We start from the raw sequence: 21,046 nt of genomic DNA, 5'->3' as shown, positions 1-21,046 counted from the left end.
ATCGAGAAATGGCAGATTAAAGACAGAGACAGAAATACAGGTTAGACTTGGGAGGACTGCCCAATCCATGCCTTTCAGCACACTGGACAGCAAAGCAGAACAAAGAACAGTATAATCAGTTAACCAGCTCCCTGCACTGTCCTTAAATGGAGGAGCAGCCAGGCTTGCTATCTATCACATGAGTCCTGCTAGAAGCAAGCAGCCTCATTCCCTATCTCCGTACGTCTTTTGGCTGGTATCAAAGGCTTGTTAGATAGATAATATGCTCTTTCCCATAGGCTTATAAAATCAAAACTTTTTCACAACTCTCTGGGAGACTAAAACAAGCAAGCTTGAACTTTAATAGACTCCAAATGGAAACTGAGTCACTTGTGGGCTACCACATGTACATGTCTGTGTTCCTGTAGTCCTCATTGTGCATTGTGTGTGTGTGTAGCCCAGAAGTCAATGTTGAGTGTCTTCCTTAATCACTCACTATCTTGTTTTTTTGAGACAGGGTCTCTCTCTAAACCTAGAGTTAGAAGAATCAAGGCAGCCAGGTAGTCTAGCTCCAGGGACTCTCTTGTATGTGGCCCCAGCACTTGGATCACCTTGTGTACACTACTAATGTTTTATGCAGGTGACAGGGAGCTGAACATGGGTCCTTGTGCTCATCCAGTAAGAACTTTACTGACTGAAACATCTCTCCAGCCCCATGGTTTATTTATTCTCTCTCTCTCTCTCTCTCTCTCTCTCTCTCTCTCTCTCTCTCTCTCTCTCTCTCTCTCTCTCTGTCTCTCTCTCTCTCTGTCTCTCTCTCTCTCTCTGTGTGTGTGTGTGTGTGTGTTCAACTCTTCTTCTCCTAGATCCCTCTTCACTAAATTCCTGGAACTCTAATCACTCTGACAGCCCTGTCTTCACATGCTGCTCTGCCTAGAATGCCTTTCTTTTTCATATCCTCACAGGGAACACTAACTGTTGAAACTATACTCAGCATCTGAAATCTCATTGAATTCCCCAGGAAGATGTAACCATCTACTGTTGGTGCAATCAACTTTGACCTATATTTATATTTAACAGAATTCTACCAAGTATATGCTATTGTATGGGACTGGGTTACATACTTAGACTTAATTGAAAAATTTGAGAGAACCAAAATCTTGCCTTATTCAACTTGTATTTCTAATATCTAAATAGGTGATGATCAGATGATCAAGAGTTGATTGATAAGTGGAAGACAAAGCAAAATCATGGCATTTAAGTGTAAAAACAATAAAATTCTTGAGATCACCGAGAAGGCAGACAGCCACAGACCTTCCTAAAGCAACTATTTAATTATCATTTAAAGAGTTGAGGGGTTTTTATTTGCATAGAAAAGGGATATATTGAGAAAAACCATGTCCTACAGTTGCATCATGGAATCAATGCTTGCTTGATTAGTGCAGGAGTAAAGCAGGGATATGACTTCTTTCTCGGGCACCTTTATACTCCAGCTCAAGAGGCTAAGGGACAGCAAACACATGCCTTCTGGTGGAAAAATACAGAAAGACTTATGAAGTAGTTTCAAAGATGATTGTGATGATGAAAAGAAAATGGCTTCCTGTGTTTACAACAGTGTCTTTCCATACAATGAAAAGGTTCCTGAAAGGAAGTCTGCCCTTGCCCCTTTCTTATTTCAGTTTTCACATCATACTCATTCTTCACTTCCCTGTGTGGACTGCAATGACCATCTATCTAATTCAGCTACCAAATTATTAGTGATAAAATGTAAATAAAAGCTATGAAAATGTCAGATTCCTAGTTTTAGAGATTCCTTCACTGCTTTTAGCACTTTGTCAGCTTAAAAAGAGTAAAAACTAAAATAACCATTAAGACATAAATTACCAAGAAAATATGAAATCAAATTCATTTCATTGTTTTTAATATACTGCAAATGATATTTTATTTAAATGCAACACACAATTGTACAGAATTAGCTAATTACACAGAATGTCTTTTAAACTATCAATGTTTGACTTGATTCTGAAGGGAAACGATCTAATAAGACAGGAAAAATATATTGTACTATAACATAAAACAACTCATTTCTAAAATGTTACTCTGTACCCCTAGGTCACAGCTAAAGATACTACCATAGCAAACCCCTACTTCCTATTATATAATCCACATGGTTCTAAAATCAGTCTGTTGGCAATATATAAACCTAAAACAATTCTCAGGTTCTTTTTGTATATTTCCATGTTCTTAGCAAATAAATTATCAATTACTGATGCAAACTTAATGATATGCCACCTATACAGATCAATTCTTAAATTTTTAAGATTCTTAAAAATCTTAAATTCTTAAAATGATTTTTAAGATAAAAATTTCAGCTCAAATCTAAGTAATGTCTGTAATTAGAAAACACCTTTTTATGGGTATATTTCTAACACTGACGAAGGCTGTAACATAAAATTTTAAATTAGCTGCAAAAATGCTGAAGATGACAGGTTTGCTATTCTAGACTGAATGCTCCCTTTTAGATCCAAGAAAATGACAACTATAGAAATCCAACCTCAGCAAAATATCTGACAGCATCTGAAACTAAATCTGCACTTTGGTGAATACAATAATCGTTTTGTAAGTTCTTCTAAACCTGTTTTCTGTTGATTTCTAACAGAATGTATGTACAAAAGCATGAAGCAATGTGTAAGTGTCAAAATACCCCCAGATCAGATACCACAATGATGTTGAAACTGTTGAAAATCACAAGAACAAGTCATACAAATTCTCTTTTTCAGAACTCAAAAAAACTAACCCATAGGGAAGCCAGCCACAGGCCCACCCTGCACAGGCCCAGGCATGTGGGCACCACTACCGTAAACAAGTATGTAGTGGAGAAATGGGAGAGAAGCCACGGAGTGGTTAGTCCACTGTGCAGAGAAGCAGAACTGAAGACACTAGGGTGAGAACAGGCTGATATGAATGGCCCACGCTGCCACCTGGGACCATGTAATGTCCAGGCTTGTGCTGTTGCTGAAGGTTATGTCTGGGTCTATGGCCCTACTGCAGTCTGGGTCTGTGTTGGTGTCCATGACCCGTGACACTACTGAGGGCTATATAAATTCCCATGGTCTGGATCGCCACCTGAGTCCATGTTGATGTTTGAGAGCCATGCTGCTGCTAGGGCCATACTGATGATCTGAGTGGCCTGAGCTGCTACCTGAGGTCATGCTGACATGCAAGCCCAAGCTAAAGGACACGTGTGGATCTGTGGCCCTACTATAGCCCAGGTCTGTGTTGAGGTCTGTGACCCATGTTACTACAAAGGGCCATGGGAGAGCTGGATCAGGTGGCCTGGGCACCAGAGAACTAGTCCTGCCCCTTGCCAGCTGCCTCAGCGAGAGAGCGGTCCTCCCTCCGGGGAGAGAGCTGGCCCTGACCCTTGCCTGAGAGGTGGTCCCAGCAGAGGTCTGGACTGACCAACTCAGCTACCACCCAGGCCCACATCCAGGGCTTTGCGTTGGCACACTTCAACACCTACCGCATCCAGGAGATGCTGGAGCCTGCAAAGGTATCGGTCCTGCAGAATCATAGCTGCAGGATCTTCAGGACTCAGGGTTACAGGAGGACATTCGAGAGGAGTCTTGGTGAGGCTCCAGTATTGATGGTGTAGCAGAAGCCAGAAGCCTTGAACCAGACCAATAATTCATTGCACAAGGGTTTATATGCTGTGTGTCATACCATGGCTCCCAAGGCTACTACAACAAATGAGTATGTGATGGAGAGGCAGAAAGGATGGAGGGTGCTAAGTGTTTTTGTTTTGTTTTGCTCTTGTTTTAACTTTCTTTTTGGGGGAAGAGGCTACAAGGGTGGAGGGCCAACATGGAAGGACTGGGAAATTAATGTAATTGGGTTGCATGAAGTGAAATTCTCAAAGGATCAATTTAAAAATTATAAAAAAAAGGGGAGAGAGGGAAATAACTAGTCGATAAAATTATTTAAAATGTTTAAAGGAGTACATGTAACAATGCAAAAAAAAAAATCACTGCTTAGATTTAATCACTTTATTAAACTAAAATAATTTTAGTTTAAATGCAAAATGTCCCCAGCTGGTAACAGTATTTGGGAGGTCACAGAACATTAGAACAGGTCCTGCTGGCAGAAGTGGGTCTAGTAAGCATGGGATTTAGAGGGCTCTAGCCTGCCTCATCCCAGCCCTCTCTCCGTCTTAGTCCAGCTGCCATGTGAAGATCTCCACCATGTGTTCCTGCAGCCACAGAATTGCTGCCATCCCTTCTCCAGCAGTCCAAACCAAAAAAACCCAACCTTCTGGAAGTTACTTCGTTAGAGCAATGAGAAAAGTAACTAATACAACCTGCTGAAGCATAAGAATTACTAGTATTTTACTGAGATCAGTAGTAAGTGACTAAGTCTTAGGATTCATGTCAAACAGTCTATAATCATTTCAAGTTGTTTCTTAGTTTAAAAAAAATCAGCATTATTTCTTAAAACAGACTTAATTCTGTGGTGCCACAGCTGGAGGCTGGGTCCTTTGAACAGAGACTCTGGTGTGGGTTTTCACAAGATGGTCAGTGAACTCCTGATAAGAACTGATGAACACAGTCTCTTTCCAGAGGTCAGGGGTCAGATAGCTGTAGGTCTTGGAGATGGCATTAAAGGTGGCCTTGGCAAAGTTGCCCAGGATGGCAGTGCAGCCTCTAGCTGCTGATGTGTAGCAGTCATCAATACTAGCCATCATCAGTAGCTTCCTGGGCATAAGAGCAGAGACGATGTCAGTGCCTCTGGGGGCAGGGACTTATTAGCAGAGCCAAGCGGCCTGTCACCCTGAACAGAACAGAGTGGGGTTTGCCAATCTTGTTTCCCCAGTAGCCTCTCTGAACAGGGACAATGGAAAGCTTGGCCAAGATGATGGCAAGGATTACCTCCTTGGAGCACTTAACATCAAGACCGACATGACCACTGTAGTCCCCAAAAGAGACAAAAGCCTTGAACCTGGTCCGCTAGCCAGCCCTGCTTCTGCACTGGCATGATCTTTAGAACCTCATCCTTTAGGGATTTGACCAGGAAAAAGTCAATAATCTCAGATTCCTTAATGGGCAAGGAGAACATGCAGGTAGCCTCCAGGAACTTGATCTTCATGTCCTTGACCAGGCAGCCCAGCCTGGTGGCCTTAATCACAGACATGGCCTTGACCCTGACCACTGTGAGATAAGGACTAAGACTGCTGCCAAATCCTCCAAGAAAGCTGCTGCGGCCTCCTAATCCTTAGCTATTGGCCCTCCAGACCCTCTTGCTGCACCAGCAGCATCTACCAGTGGATGTTTTCTGACGGAGAATTAAAAATTCTACATCACAGAAATAATTTTCATTTTTTCTAAGACTATTGGATATTTACTTATTCAATCTAAAGATTTATTATGTGATCAATGGGGCAGACCAGGATGAAATAAAAAGTTCCAATATTTTAAATATTTTCAGGAATTTTGACAGAGAAAAAAATTTTTGTGTGCAGGTGAACAGGCCTATGTATGTGCATGCAGAGGTCAACTCGGAATATTCCTACATGCTTTTCACCTTATTATTACTATTAGTGATGCTATTTTTTTGTGATAGGGCTGCACACTGAACCTGGAACTTGCCATTGTAGCTAGAATGGAATGCTGGCTCATGATCCCTGGGATCTGCTTGTCTCTGCTCTCAGCATCTCAGTGCTAAGGTTATGGGGTAGTGACACTACATCCAGCTTTTGTGTGCACACCTGAACTCAGTCCTCATACCCATGCAGCCATCACTTTATCCCCCCCCCCAGTCATTTCCCCACCTAAGAAAACATTGAGATAACAATTGATTTAATTACATGTAATAAACTAATTAAATAATTTGAGCATGGAAATGTTTAGGGAAATTATTCATGGAAAATTTTAAGTACTCTGCAAATAACAAGATGTTTTACAGTTATGAAAGGCAAAATTGATTAAGGTAATACAAAAGTTTTGAAAAAAGAATTCATGAAATAAGAATTACACTAAAACATATACAAATGTAAATTTTGTAATACAAATTCAACTATGTAAAAATCACAGACCTCTAAACAATAAACTATTAGAAAATATATTGTTTAAAAGAATATCAGTACAGGGCTTTATAACTTGCTTCCCTCTAAACCTCCAGTGTTCGTATCTCAGCTTTCTTAACTGTAAATTTTCATTATTGTATGTGAAAGTCTGAAGGAAAAAAATAGAGCTTAACAGTGTAATAAAAAAAGCTTGTACAAAACCATCTCAGGATTATACAAAAATAACAAGTTTCCTCTTTGTTGTGAATAGTAAACTACTCCCTATTCATGAATCTACATTCAAGATAACAAAATCAATTTATGAAGCTAAAGAACACTGGACGACTCCAGGTCTAGATTGCTTTGAGATACTCTGGCCTCTGCTTGAAGAATCTGTCCTGAGAGCAGTGCTGTCTTTACAAAAAATTATTATGTAGTTATATTTTGTACTTCATGTGACAATACTAAAATTTGACAGGCTGAGACTGAAAAGAATTGTTAAATGAAATAAAGAAAAAGCAAATAAAATAAGCTACATAGCAATTCCATGTTACTCATCAAGAAACCACATATTTCTGGTTAATAAACCAGTACCAAAACTTTACAAATCCATTTTATTACACTAATGTTATTTTCAGTAGTTTGAGACGTTACTTTGAAGTTTGAGATGTCTGCATCACAAATTCAGATTAAGTCACCTGAAAAGCAAGATCAAGTACTCTATACTAAAAGGTGGCATCTTTAGGCTTTTGAGATATCTCACATTGTAACCCCTACACTAAAAAAGGGTAAGGCAGGTGGACTATTTCAAGGCCAGCTTGAGTGACATAGTGAGTGCTTTGAGGACAGCCTGGGCCAGAGTGATGAGCCCTGTCAGAAAGTCAGTATTTACGTATTGAGTAGTTATGGCACCAACACATGGCCACCCAATAATTCACAGTTTATTGAACACCAACGGTTCAATTACTGTACTGCATGCTGAAGGGGCAAGAATAATAGGTTCTCTTTGGATTGCCTAGTTTCTATTGTCTAACTAAGTAAGATCTATTTTTTAAATATGTATTTATTATATATATAGTGTTCTGCCTACATGTCTGCCTTCAGGCCAGAAGAGGACACCATATCTCATCACAGGTGATTGTGATCCAGCAGGTAGTTGCTGGGAATTGAACTCAGTACCTCTGGAAGAGCAGCCAGTGCTCTTAAACACTGAGCCATCTCTCCAGCCCAAGATCTAATTTCTTAAGGAGAGATGCTTAAATTGAGATCAAAGGGATTATCAAGAGTTAGCCAAGTTGAGGGAGTTGAACTTCATGTTTAGATTTGAGTTCTGACATAAACAAGGCCCAGAATTCGGAAGTGCTTTGTGGGCTTAAAGTGCTTGTCCCATAGTGACCTGAGACCAGCATGGTTAAAATGTAAACAATGGAGAGGAAGGGGAGGGTGGGTTGGGTACTAGAAGGCTGGATCAAGTAGGATCCTAAACATCACGATGAAGATATCTGAAGCTATCCTCTGAAGAAATGGTAAACCAAGATGAAGGCTGCCCATTCTAATCTTGGTTGACCATCTCTCTATAAAGACTTGGCAGCAGGAAATAGCAAAGTGGAGGTGGATCAGTTGGAAGATGAATGAAATAGTCTAGGTGATACAGATGGCAGTCACCAGCACTTGGTGACAAACTGGTGTCAATTTAGGGTATATTCTAGAGGCAGAATAAAAGAGGAATGATGAGTGGGCGGTGGTGGTGCATGCCTTTAATTCCAGCATTTGGGAGGCAGAGAGGCAGGCAGATCTCAGTGAGTTTGAGGCCAGTCTGGTCTACAAAGTGAGTTCCAGGAAACCCTGTCTTGAAAAACCAAAATAAATAAATAAATAAAATAAAAAAGGGGTGAGGGGGGCACAGTGATCAGGAGTGAGATACAAATTCTGGGTATAAAGAAACTTCCTATAGTCAGTTCAGACCAAAATAATTTCTGCAGCATAGTAATTATATCAATCTATTATTCTGATCCACAAAACCCATGTGACTAAAAAGGGACTTATGAACAACTGGGGAAATAGCCTTATGTAGAGAGTAATTCAATGATATTTGGAGAAAGGAACAATGGGAAAGTGCTAAGTTTTAAGGTGAAAGTCAATTGGGAAGACGAGATATTCATTAGTTTCATTCTTCTCCCTTAATATTTTTCCTGTATGACATACACAACTTTACCTATTTTAGGCCCAAAGGAGAAAGCTGAGATCCATATAACGACTTTATACTCTACATCCTGTAACCTGTATCTTCCAGACTGTGAACAACATAGCCAAGGCAAGCAATATACCTAGCACTTGAACTTGTGCTGCTACCCAAGCCAGGCACACACGTTGTGATGTCTCCTTTCTGCAGAGGACAGCACAGCACAAGTGAGCACCTCCACTATCGATGAGTCACTGACTCCTAGTCTTCACATCTGAGCAAACAGAATGAATGGCAATCACATCAACGGCATCATCTATACTAGTATATAAAACTAAACATTCATATAATGAGATTAATTTTTATTTTCTTTTTTAAATTGGCTGTTAAAAATGGAAAGTTTATAGGATTTCTTCAATGATTCCATGGCTAACAGTACAGTGACACACATGATTGGGCATTTTTCAAATTAAAGAATATTTACTGTTATTATGTGGGCTTGCAATGCATGCCATAGTGTGTTTGTAGAGGTCAGAGGACAACCTTTCACCTTTATGTGGGCTCTGGGGATCAAAATCTGGTCACTAAGTTTGCGCCCAGGACACTCCATTAATTTTCCATGTATTATTTATTTATTCATTTATTTAATGGCATATAATGTCAGAGGGCAACTTGGGGACTTAGTTCTTTCCTCCTACAATATGGGTTCTGGTAATGAACTCATGTTGTCAGGCTTGGCAGCAAGTTTCTTTACCCACTAAGCATCTCATCTGCCCCAGGGTAGAAAATTGAATGATGTATTATCACCTTTTGAAGAGGAAAATATCTTTCAGACTTCTGATATTATCATTTTATATTACTTAGATATATGCAAATATCAAATCTTTGTAATTCTTACACATCCATGAAAACAAAATAGATAAAATTACAAAGCCAACAAGTTCTAAATAATATGGTTTCATATGAGGAAATTTTTGAGCTCTTACAGCACTGCCTGCTAAAAGAATCATGATTAACTGCTTCAAAATTATGCTTTATTTTGTTGATGTTGTATGATCACAGCCATTTCTCTGAAATTTGATTTATAAAACACCCAGTTGATACTAGTTAGTCTTACAGCATGAATATATTTATATAGAAAGCTTGCCTCTTTACTAGCGCCATTAAACTGAAAGGTTCAAGGTAGACCATTTACCACCAAAGCTATGCCAACATAACCATAAAGAAACATACTAAAGTCACCTGACATGCAGGCTTCTAAAAGATTCAGAGTATGCTTTCATTACTCCTTCAAAGTGAAAATTAAAACAATAAATGAAATAGAAACTCTTGAGCATCTACAAAGATACCCTGAGTCAAGTTAAGCACACATGCTCAAAGAGGGGAACCACACCCCTGAGGATGAGGCTGGGGCACAATCTGCTTCTCTGTGTTCGTTTGACCACACTCTAGTTCTTCTTTAATAGTAAGATGACTCACACAGTGTGTACTTTACAAAAACATTCTCATAATGCTTTATTTATTCAGAGAATAAGTAAAATTTCACTAAGGAGAAGAAACACAATTCTTTTTCCTAACCCAAATGGAAGAACGTGTAATTTAAAAAAGCTGCAAATTACATCTTCGGTATCACAGAGCACAGTCCTGCCCATAGACTCCTGGCACATGACTTCTGTCAACATATGAAAAATTTACACATTATCCAAACAGTTTGTCATCTTCAGGCCAGATCTCCTCTGTCTCTTGATATATATTTCTAGATATTAGCTGGCTGCCTTTTCTTCTATGTCTCTATTAAGAAAACTCAAAATCACTGGCCCTATTTTTATCCAGAAAACAAAAAATCTGGCTCTTAACTGTTAACAGCTCTATCAAACAACAGCCAAGTTAGAAGTACTGAGATCCTTTTACCTCTGACCACATCATGTTCAATTTGTACAAACATCTTCCATCAGCTACATTTCTAGAACTGGTGATATTAAATGCTGATACATCTCTTAAATAGCTAGGGCTAGAAAGAAGATTCAGTGGGTAAAATCACCTGCCGTGCAAATGTGAGGGCAGGATTCCAATATCCAGAATCTGCTTAAGTGTGAGCACCCGAATTTCCAAGTGTGGAGTCTCCAGAATCCACACAAAGCTGGGTGCCTCTGCACCCAGTGCTCCCAGAGTGAGACAGGAGCGGAGGCAGGAGAATTCCCCAGAAGCGGCTGGACAGATAGAAACCTACACTCCAAGGCCCTGTGGGAGATGAGTGAGAATTGACATCTGACCTACATGTGCACACGCCAAAACGTTTCTTTAACTGACAAATAATCTTCCATTTTCTTTAAATTTACATTCCCATTTCCCCCACAGACACAGGGAACACGTTTTGATTTCTACTTTATAGTCGTCTGTAAGACAGGTTGTAATTTAACTTTCCTCTAGTGTTAGGTGATTTTATGACTTTCAAATTTTGGTGGGAATAATTAACACTGGGAGAAGACTTCACCATGGCTCAAGTTTCTACTGACTTAAATATGAAAAACTCAAGTCTCTGAAATACCCATTTTCAAAACAGGTCTTACAGAATAATACAATTTTTCAGCCGTCACACAAGGGCCATTTTACTATTTTCTCAGCTCTCTAAGAACCAGGACAGGTTACCTTCTTTGTGCCCCAATTTCTTATCTCTAAAATAAGGAACACAGTAACTCCCTCAAGGGATTTGACATGACAGCTAAAATGGCTATCACATGTGCAGATACAGAAAAGTCCCAACACACAGTAGGAATCCAATACGCACCACCTCCGAGCTCACTAACAACAATCACATTGAATGTTAGGAGACAGAACTGGTAGTCTTTATGACTTCTTTTTTTAAAGTGAGAAAATGTGTAGATAGACTATTACAGAGCAAAGATGGCTTCCAAATATAGCATGTGGGGTGTATATATGGGCATACTTACCACTTTCACATAAGAGGGCATAGATAAAATGAATTTTGAGGACAGATTTCAGTGATGGCAAGAAGATGCAAGGCTAAAATTTAGAGAAAATGTTGAAAATAACTACATATTAGTGATGTGTGCTCGTCACAGAGACAGAAAGTTCTCAAGAGTACAGTAGAGGGGTTTAGGAAGGCTGGAGAAATAGGTCAAATAAGGAGTGTTCAAAGAAGTGAGCATTCAGGATGTAGAAGATAAAAACAAAGGCTTGTTCTGCTGGCTGACTCAGATAAACAGTAGGATGAGTCACAAGACAATTACTTCTGGATCTTTTGAAAGCAGGAGGACACTCGTGTTTATGTTAGGGTATAAAGGGACCGGCTATAGCATACAGAAATAAACAGCCTTTTCTTCTAACTTTACTGCATATAAGTAACATATCTAATGATTGACATTTCAGGAATAGTGCTCTCTGTTCGAAATTCCAATTCACTGTTTATTCATTTTATTATAATCATGTTGACTTTCTCCTAATTCTTATTCCCAGACTTGCTAATTACTAGGCATACATAATCACTTAAATATGTTTTATTATTCCTTAGTTTTATTCAGTGCTACAAAGAAACTCCTTTGCTATTTTCCTGCCTATTATATGTTCCTGACATAATTTGTCAACTTGGCATTTCACTACACAGAACAGTATTTTCTCTATCAAACCTGGGCATTTCAACATGCACTTTCTCTTCCAGGACACTTCCAAAACACAAAAGAAAAGTACTACCAACTCTAATCCTCATTGATAATCATTTTAGTTCACAAAAGCCTATCTCTTTCAAGACAGGAAAAAACATTAATTATGTCTCATTTCTGTAGATAACTAGACTTACCTGGAAAAGTTAAGAAAATTGTCAAAGTTCATAAAAAGCACCAGCAAAACTGAGATCAGACCTTAGGTTTCCACATTTTGCAGACCCTGCTTACTCTGTTCTTAACCCACTACTGTTTCAGATCCACCTTGTATTTCTGACAAGGCAGCCTCCCAAGTCTCACAATATCCTAAAAGATTCCAATGGTATTCTGAGGCTGCAAATAATGCTTCCCAATTCTCAGATGGCACTACTTCTAACAAAGGGCTACAGATTACACAGGAGGATTAAAGCAGTGTGAAGATGCAAAATAAGGAAAAGAGCTCCACCACCCAGAAGCTTCCACAGCAGGAACAATGACAGACTTCAGAACAGTCAAGACTAACACTTAGCCAAGGCCTAAAGCAGGCCAGATCAAAGTTGTAGAGAAAATGCATCAAAATAAGCAAGAGGTTAAGGAAAATAGTTATACAGACCAGTGCTGTTCAAAACATTAACCTTTAGCCAGTAAATTAAGATTTAAAATAAAAATTCACTCCACAGTCATAGTGGCTGCTACTCATAATGGGTACTTATAGAGCTGTCGAAAGCTCCATGGGACAGCACTGATGTTTCCTGATAGATAAAATAAGAGAGGTGAGGATGTTTTAGATCAAGGATAAGAAACACAAAACACAGAAACTTGTTTGAAAGGAACATAGATGCGGAAGAAAACAAAAGCAAAAATGTACTGTAACTGTACACTGTGAACTCTGGTTTTCAATGAAGAACCAATCATTAGAAGAGTAAGGTGACAAACATTTGATTTAAAGAGTGTGTCTTTAGGAATTAATGAAGAATGGGGAGTGACTCACTAAATCACAGGATCTGTACACGCACGCACGCACAGCTTTAGTAAAAATCGCCAGTTTCCTAATGAGCTTGAACCAGTTTATATCCTACCAGCACCCCATCGAGAGTCCACTGCCCCCCTGCTAACTAACACCTGATGGACACTAACAGTCTCACCAGCCAAGCAAGGCCAACTACACTTTATTTCAAAGTTTTACCTAGTCTGTCAAAACCTTTAATTTTAGGCTGGGGAGACGGTTCAATGACTAAGCAAGTGAGAGAACTAGAACCATCCAAGCATGAGAACTAGTGTTTGGATTCTCAAAACACACATAAATACTGGGCGGGCAAGGCTACCTACTTGTAATTCCAGCTTCAGAAGGAAGAGACAGGATCTGCTTAACAAGAACTAGCCATATGAGGGAGGTTTGAGTTTGGCTGAAAGACTGTCTCAATTAGTAAGGTAGAAGAACTATCAAGGTAGTGTGCCAGGTGGGGGGGCACGACAGACAGACAGACTGAAGGAGGAAGGGGTTGGAGGATGCTAGATTAGGCTCCATGTAATCTTGCCACAGTACTTGGCAGAGCCGAAAGATGAAGATGAGAGCCACTGATACTGGGGCAGCCACAGGACACTGCCAGATCCCAAAGACGGACCGCTATCAGTGAAGTGCAGTGACGTTACAAGATTCTTTCCACATCTTTGGTTCCTTTTGGCACTTGATAAGCAAAGACTGATTCCCATTGATACCGTATGGTACTTAGTAGAGCCTAGTATTGGGCTATGGACAGCAAAGTGAATAAATACCATTATTTGCAACAAGGGCACATACACTTTAGGAAGCATCTATTTCTTTTACATGGAGTGTTGTCAGCAACATGATCTCATATAGTTCTGGTGGGTAACCAAGAACAAAAGCAATAGCCTTACAGAGAGGAAGACACCCTGGTACTGGGACTACTTTTAATTGGCCACAGGTTTCTGGGAACAGCACTCTGCCTACGCATGTTAGTGATTTGAAAAAGAATGGTTCTTATAGCCTAATATATTTGAATGCTTAGTCATCAGGGGAGTGACACTATTTGAGAAAGATTAAAAGAATAAAGAGGTGTGGCCTTCTAGGAGTTAGGTGTGGCCTTGTTGGAGGAAGTATGCCACTGGGGGTGGGCTTTGAGATTTCAAAAGCCCACTCCCTGTATATCAGCATATAAAGCTCTCAGCTCCAGTGCCATACCTGTTTGTACGCCATCATGGTCCCTGATATGGTGATAACAGATAAACCCTCTGCAACTATAAGCAAGCCTCCAATTGAATACTTTCTTTTATAAGAGCTGCTGTGGTCATGGTGTCACTTCACAGCAATAGAATAGTGACTAAGACAATACAGTTCCTCCACCCAAATGTTTTTAAGTAATATTTTAAAATAATTTATGAAGCAGGCTTCCATATGATTTTTTTATAGAGATGGAGGGGAGGTGGAGATGGGGGAAGAGTTAACTCACCCTAACTTAAACCTTTCAATCCCTAATATCTACTCCCTTCCCTACATCATTTAAGACCCCCTTTTTCCTCCCTGTCATTCATACCCAGTGCCTTTTATTTCTTATAGTTTTCATTCATGATATACTAATGCAGCTAAACAGTATTATTACAATTTCTATCAACTAACCTCATTTTACTTACTAATGCCATCTTATTAAAAAAAATGAAATACAAAAAAAAAATCCTAAAAGAAAGGTAGTGGTTAGTTTAAAGTTTCAGTTAACTAGTAGCCAAGCAAACCCAGTAACCCCACCTATGATTAGACAGATTTGGCAGCCTGTCTTCCCTTAGATTTTTTTGTCCAGATATTTTTCATAATCAAAATATGTAAGACCAAATTCATCTAGATCTATTTTCCTGAAGAGACTTGATAGTATATTGTTGTCTTTTGAAAATAATCATAATTTTCCATTTTGTCAAGAAAGATAAAAAAAAAGGAGGGGCAAGGGAATATGTACAAAGTGCCTGTTGTAAAGCATAAGTACCCCACTTTGTGTTCCTAGCACCCACATAAAAAGATGGGCATAGAGGCATGTGCCTATAGCCCCAGCACTGGGTGGAGGGAGACAGACAAAGGTGGATGATTTACTAGCTAGCCACTCTAGCCAAAAAAGCAAGTTTTAGATTAAGTGAGAGAGACCCTGTCTCAAAAAATGAGTTGGAAAAGCTTATGAAGAAGACATCCTGATACACACAGGGGGGTGCAGGGGGGACACAGAACAGAGACAGAGAGAAAAGGAGAACTATATCTCCTATCATTAAGCCATACTCCTAATGCAGTATTATAATGTCTGTAGCCAACACTTTCCACTTCCCATGATGACAATGTAATCCTGTCTTTGAAGAACTGGCTCCATGAAAGGACCACATTGTAGGTAGACATTAACAATTGGACACCTTCAGTTAATATACATTAAACACACATTAAAAATGGTCTGAAATAAAATGCAACAGAGGAAATTTGCTATTTCCAATTGACATATGAAATAATCTTAAGCTTAGTAATTTTAAAAGACTTGACCTATTATGTAATTCAGCAGATAGTTTTAAGAAAATGTATTCACCATGCTTAAGGAGTAAAAGTAGTATGAACATGTACAGTATTACATCTATTACGCTTTTCTGCTTTCTAGGATGGGTCTTGGAACAGGGGAATTCTATTTCTGCTTTGTTTTTGGTAGACTCTTCTGAGAGAATCTACTCTGACCTACTCACAATTTAACTTCTTCACTGTTCAATATTTTCAAAACAGTAAGATACAAACTAAATTTGTTAAGAAAACAGCAAATTTATTGGTTTGTATCATAAAGCACACTGCTGGGGAGACTTCTCAGCTTGTAAACTGTGTTCCTTACAGGAGCTACATGAGATCCTCAGAACCCCTGTTTACAAAACCTATGAGTGAGAAAAACAAAAAAGCAAACAAACCAACCTAGGTGTGGTGGCATGAACTTGTAACCCCAGTGCTGGGGAAGCTGAGGCATGTACTGCCAATCCTTGGGCTTGCTAAATTCCAGGACAGTGAAGAACTATGTTTTAAGAAAAACAGCAGAGTCTAGGAAACAATGCCCAAGGATTGTTCTCTAGCCTCCACCTGCACCTGCCTACCTCTACACACACACACACACACTTTCTCTCTCTCCCCCTCTCTCTCTCCCACCCCCAGATAGAGAACCCATGAAAAACCAAAGTATAGATACTAACTGCATTAGTCACTGTTCGCTGGGGTTACGGTTCTCAACCTGTGGGTTGCCACACCTTTGGGGATCAAATGACCCTTTCATAGATATTTACCATAGCAGTAAACAAAATTACAGAAATAAAGTTATGGTTGGGGGTCACCACAACACAAAGAACTGTATTAAAAGGTTGCAGCATTAGGAAGGTTGAGAACCACTGTTCTAGAGGAATATGGTGAATATATGCAGGCTCATACACATAAGATAAAAATAAAATAATCTTTCAACATCAAAAATGAAGAGACCCAGTTCTCAGAGGTCTAGAATTCAATGCACCCAATATGTCTTCCAAAAAATATGAAATTACTTGTCCTAGTTTGTATTGCTGTGATGATCTATCATGACCAAACAGCAAGTTGATTTGGCTTACACTTCCACATTGTAGTACATCATCCAAAGAAGTCAGGACAGGAACCTGGAGGTAAGAGCTGATGCAGAGTCCATGGAGAGGAGCTGCTTACTGGCTCCCCCACACCCCAATGGCTTGGTCAGCTTGCTTTCTTATAGAACCCATGACCACCAGCCCAGGGATGGCACCAACCACAATGGCTGGACCCTCCTACATCAATCACTAATTAAGAAAATGCCCTATAGCTACATCTTACAGGGGCATTTTCTTAATTCGGGTTCCCTCCTTTCAAGTGACTCTAGCTTGTGTTGGTTGACATAAAATTAGCTAGGACATTGCTCCTTTGTGAGGATCCATTCCCAGCAAATGACAATTCTGTGACTATTCAGGCCTCAGTCCCAATCCTCCTTATCACATTCTCTTAGAATTATACCCTCCTTGTTCCTACTACCAACTAATTCAAGTTAAATTCTTGTGAATTTGTAAATAACTGTGCATCATTACTTGCATGAGTTAAGTATATCGATCCTGGGCCCGTGTGAGCCTCAAAGACTGAAACAACCATGATATTTAGAACTGGAGGCTTTGAGAGGTGATTAGGGTTAGATAAGGTCACAAGTGTTCTACTTGTCTTTGGGCATGTAGATAGCCTATAATCCTAGAACTCTGCCAGTAAGGAGACTGCAATCAGATGCAGACTCTCAACAATGGAGCAAAACCATAAGCCAAGCTAAACTTCATTCTTTACAAGTTTTTCAGCTTTGCATATTTATTTAACAACAACAAAAGGCCAATCATGTCATCCAAAAAAAAAATCATGCAACTTAGTAACTCTGATAAATTAAAAGTTACAAATTCTTAGCAAACATTTAAAAATTAAGTTTTTATGTATATTTTAAGCATATTCCTCCTCCCCCATACCCTCTATCTTCAGTGTTCTAATGCTGCAAGGAGACACCATGACCATGGCAACTCTTACAAAAGCAAGCGATTGGGGCTTGCTTGCAGTTTCAGGGTTATCCCATTATCATCATGGCAGGGAGCAATGGCAGTAAGTGAGCAGACATGGTGCTGAAGACATAGCCAAGAGTTCTGCATCAGGATCTGGAGGGAGGGAGGGAGGGAGGGAGGGAGGGAGGGACACTGGGTGTCAAAGTCCACCCCTAGTGACACACTTGCTCCAAGATCACACCTCCTAATCTGTCTCAAGTAGTTCCACTCCCTGGTGTCTAAGTATTCAAATGTATAAGCCTATGGGGGCTGTTTTTATCAATTCACAGTATACTCCCACCTCCCTTTTACTAACACTCTCCTATCCACTCTTTGGTCCCTCTAGACAGTTTTACTTCTACTGTTCATGTCATATTTTCATACATGACTCTGCATATCTTTATAAAATCCAAGAACCACAAAGAGAGAAAACATACTGTATTTGTTATTTCTAAGACAAGCTTAATCCATTTGTGATTGTCTCCAAATACACTCATTCGCCTACAAATAACATGGATTCATTCTTTATGAATAAAAAAGCCAAGGCCAGTTTGGGATACATGAGGTCCTGTTTAAAATTCTATTCTTCCAATACTTAATTGTATCCAGTATGGCCCCTGATTTTACCAGTTCAAAATGTTATGCCAAAAAAGAGTACCAAAATTCATAGTGTAGAATAACAATTGATTTTATGGGTCAACAATTTAGGCAGGATCACTTGTGTTTATGGCCAGCTGCCACACAGTTGATAACTGGCTAATCTACAATGGCCCAGGCAGGATGGCCTCCATCTGTTCATCATGATTGCACATCATCTATTTGGCTGAGACCGAAACATGTAGAAACATGTAAGGCATAAGACCACTCTCAGAGTCAGAAAACTTAAGTTCCACTGAATCTGCTGGCCAAAGCCCTATGACAAGGAGGACCAAGACTTAAAAGAATGGAGAAGCAGAGTCATCAGCTGCTGACTGTCATTTACAATCTGCCACAGACTTCTCTATCAACTACTGTGTTAATGTGTTAGGAAAATAAGATTCTTATTATATCCCAGCCAGCCTGCTAAGTACTATACTTAAAACTAAGTACTATACTATAAACCACAAATAAACCCTTTCCTCCCCAAGTTGCTTTTGGTCATGGTGTTTCACCAAAGCAACAGTAACCCTAAGACACATGTTTAAAATTATAGCAGCTTTTGGCTGCATTATAGTGTGAATGTATACTATATACATGTGGTTGTGTTATCATATGCATTTAACTCTATCACATTTAATAGTTACACAAAGTCCTCAGTAAAGAAAGACTACCCCTACTTTACATGTAGGGCAACTGAAGTTTCTTTTTCTTTCTCTTTTGTTTTTGAGACAGTGTTTCTCTGTGTAACACCCCCTGGCTGTTCCTGGAACTCACTATATAGACTAGGCTGTCCCTAAACTCACAGAGATCTGCCTGCCTCTTCTGCCTGAGTGCTAGGATTAAAGACATGACCCAACCTGCCAGTCTGGAAATGGAAGTTTCTAAAGCTAGTGACTAACCCTCAAATAACATTATACACATCAGAGTCAACTTGAAGACTGTATTTTCCAGGTCTAACTTAGGTCATTGTTTTGTTCATGACATCAATTTATTGCTGCAAGATCCTGGCAGTCACAAACCTTAGCTTCGCAATTCAATTCTTTTGCGGTAATTCCATAAAGTAGCTTCTCAGTGTTAATATGGGATATAAGTTAAAATCAAATTTGCTTGATTACTTTGGTGGAGCCTACCTATCTTACAAACCACCCATGGTCAACTTAATTGAGAATTATATGCTGCAGGAATCATTTTGTCCAAATATGATTATGGGAAGTGTACTTTTCTTTCAGTGAGTATAATTCATATTCAACAAATCCCCACCGAATGCCTACTGTGTTAGTCACTGTGCTAAATGCTAAAGATGCAACAAGATAATCTTGTCTCATGAAATTTTTTTAAAAATAGATCTTAAATCATAGGAAAATGTTAACAAGATAATTACTTCCAGAACAATTTCTGGAGTCTAATATTTGAGTTGAAGTATTTTATTTGTGCATTTAAAATCTGTAAATGCTAATATCAATGTCAATCTTTAAAAATTTTTGATTATTTTTATGTGTCTAGCCTACATGTATGTATGTGTGCCACATCATGTGGTGCCTGTGGAGGCCAGAGAGGGTGCCAGATCCTTGGATACAGAGTTATAGATTAATGTAAGCCACGTGGTGAGTGCTGGGAACCAAACCCAGAACCTCTGCAAGAACAGTAAGTGCTCTTGACCATGGAGCCATCAAGAATGGCAACTTTAAAAAAATTCAATCACCTATATATATTAACATACATTCACAAATGTATTACCTGTTGGAACATATTTGATATTCTTGGCTCTTCCTTCTACTCATTATACACATTTTTGGTTATATACATTAGGTTGACTGTACCTTCAAAATAAGTATCAAATTCATCTATTACTCTCTCCCATCTCCATAAACTACAGTTTCTTGCTCAGACTAGAAATGATCTACCCGAGTCTGTTCTTGCCTTCCTAGAGTGGCTACTGGTAATCCTAACATGCTGATCATGTTGTTTGATCATGTTGTTTTCCCTGTTGTGCTGACTAGTTTTATGTCAATGTGGCACAAGCCAAAGTCATCTGCAAGGATCTCAGGTGATGGTCCTGGGTGTTGCAAGAAAGCAAGCTGAGCAAGCAATGAGAAGCAAGCCAGTGAGCAGCACTCCTCCATGGCCTCTGCATCAGCTCCTGTCTTCAAGTTCACTACTTGGCTTCCTTCCCTCAGTGGACTGTGATTCAGGGTACACAAACCACAAATAAACCCTTTCCTCCCCAAGTTGCTTTTGGTCATGGTGTTTCACCAAAGCAACAGTAACCCTAAGACACGTGTTTAAAATTATAGCAGCTTTTGGCTGCATTATAGTGTGAATGTAATTCTTTCTTGTTATGTGTTTGTCTTTGTTGGTCTATCTTCATCACTAAAGTATAAGTTCTATATGGGTAGAAACCATGTTTCATTCATTACTATCCCAATAGTTAAGCAGAGTTTGCTTGTGTGTTCAATGAATAATTGTAAAAATAATTCACGTTTACTTTTGTACAGCATCACTTAGTTTATTCTCTAAGAACATACAAAACAAGAGAAAACTAAAATTCACCACAGAAAATAAAAAGGAAAGATACAGATCCAAATTCCAATCACACAAATATTTATTATGTAAAAGTAAGTGCCTGCAATTATGAGTTTGGGCAGTGACTTGTCTGAAGCATCTAGGAGTAGCAGTTTGTTCCCGAGAAACCAAGGGCTCATCCTGTTACTGACAGTGTGACTTTTCTCACTCTGCTACTTCTCCAGAAGACATCATCAGTTAATTCCAATACAGAGAAATGGGGCTGATGCATTCATTTAAACATACAGAAAGTACAGTTTCAAAGATAGAATTACATCCTATTTTTGAGCACAAAAGCAGTAACTATTCTAAAACAACAACAAAAAACCCTTAATAATGGTTGTTTCCAGGCAGTGAAATGAGAGAATTTCTAAGGTC

General features: G+C 39.2%; 1 protein-coding gene and 1 pseudogene across 2 annotated transcripts in view; both read right to left on the bottom strand.

The window, feature by feature from the left end:
* Nucleotides 1-21,046, bottom strand: part of Wasf1 (WASP family member 1) — a 56,869-nt gene that overhangs the window by 17,505 nt on the left and 18,318 nt on the right. The window lies entirely within an intron of this gene.
* LOC100753476 lies at nt 3,525-5,323 on the bottom strand (annotated as a pseudogene).

The sequence above is a fragment of the Cricetulus griseus genome, chromosome 2, assembly GCF_003668045.3.
Source record: "Cricetulus griseus strain 17A/GY chromosome 2, alternate assembly CriGri-PICRH-1.0, whole genome shotgun sequence".
In the NCBI taxonomy this organism is placed as follows: Eukaryota; Metazoa; Chordata; class Mammalia; order Rodentia; family Cricetidae; genus Cricetulus; species Cricetulus griseus.
The sequence above is the reverse complement of the archived record's forward strand: the minus strand, read 5'-3'. Positions and strand labels throughout refer to the sequence as shown.